Below are 1453 nucleotides of genomic sequence, written 5' to 3'. Positions count from 1 at the left end.
TCTATTTTCCTGGCCTCTTCCTCCCTCAGCCAAAACTCAGGGCTCTGGGCCTCCCTGTGCTATACATATTTTTTAAAAGAAAAAATAAAATAAAAGATTACTATCTTTTTTTAGTCTCATTAAGGAATCTCACTTTAACCATCATATGAAACAAAATGAACACAGTATTCCTTGGGAATTGAGGCCAGAATTGGAGTCATAGGTTGACATAGTTGTGAAATTTGATTTCTCATTACTACATCATATAAATATGTGACTGATTTCCTGCCAACTTCCCCACTGATTTGCTTGTGGGAAGCTGGCAGGTAATGTTGGAAATCACAATCGTGTGAAAACAGGGACACTGCAAGAGCTTTAACTTCAATGACCCATTGAATGAAGTACCATTCATTCGGCACTGTCACAACTTCACGCAATCACTTAATGAAAGGTCCAAACCTGAGAACAACCTGTGGGATCATAATGTAATTTATGGGGCAACTATATGACATTTAAATACCAACACTGATTCCTCCTTCAGTGGATCCATTTGCAAATATGCTAATCTTGACTGCATGAAGCTACTTGCACTGCAAATTCTACCTGTTCAGTTAGCTTATAATTCAGCAGGTAGATTTGGATAATCAGTAAATGGCCTGAGGTAGCACACAGCTGCACAACATACCTAATTAAGCTCATTACTGACATTACTCATTTTCTGGCTCTCCAAAATACACTGAACCATACGATAATGAATCTGCTGGAGTGGGGAGACCACCCTCAGTCACAAAAGCTCCCTGGAGAAATGTGGGGTGGTTCATCTCTCTGAGCTGGAAGTGGGGAAACCAGGCATCTGTGGCATCACCTGCCAGGGGGACTTTCAGCCAAGGAAGCTGTTACAAAAAAGGCAGGTATAAATCTGACGAAGGCAAATAAAGGTCTTTAGTTAATTTATTATGAGGCTGAGGCTTCTGCCTGCTGCTGAGGTATTTTTATCAGCTTAGTCTCCTTGAAACCAAGCTCACAAGAGAAAAAAAATGGGCTCTTATGTTTGTGGTGTTTTACTTTCAATGGGGAATGTTAATATCACCTACTTACTTTGGGTTCTTTCATGAGGGGAATGACAATACGTTAATAAAGGGAATTAATGCTGCAGCATCCATGTTTGCGTCTCACTGTGAAATACAACTGTGCCTGTCCTGATCCTGCATCTCTGGCCAGAGACCAAAGTGGGAGCAACATCAGAGCCAAGAAAACCTCCCTCTTATTGGATTTCTGGCAGAAGGAAGCAAGATGGCTTCCCTCTTGTGCATCAGAAGCCAGAGGACATAAGGACCCCTGGCTTCTTCCCCCAGGAAGAGGGGCCAGGTTGTACGAGGGAGGCCTTTCCAGCCAGAGGGTTTCTCTCCTCCTCCATCTTGGCCATGCTGCCTCCCAGAGGGCTGAGGAAATGGGAGCAGCTCCTCAGCTGGAG

The sequence above is a fragment of the Protobothrops mucrosquamatus genome, unplaced genomic scaffold, assembly GCF_001527695.2.
Source record: "Protobothrops mucrosquamatus isolate PMUCROS unplaced genomic scaffold, P.Mucros_1.0 scaffold1126, whole genome shotgun sequence".
Taxonomy (NCBI): domain Eukaryota; kingdom Metazoa; phylum Chordata; class Lepidosauria; order Squamata; family Viperidae; genus Protobothrops; species Protobothrops mucrosquamatus.
This window is presented reverse-complemented; position numbering follows the sequence as displayed.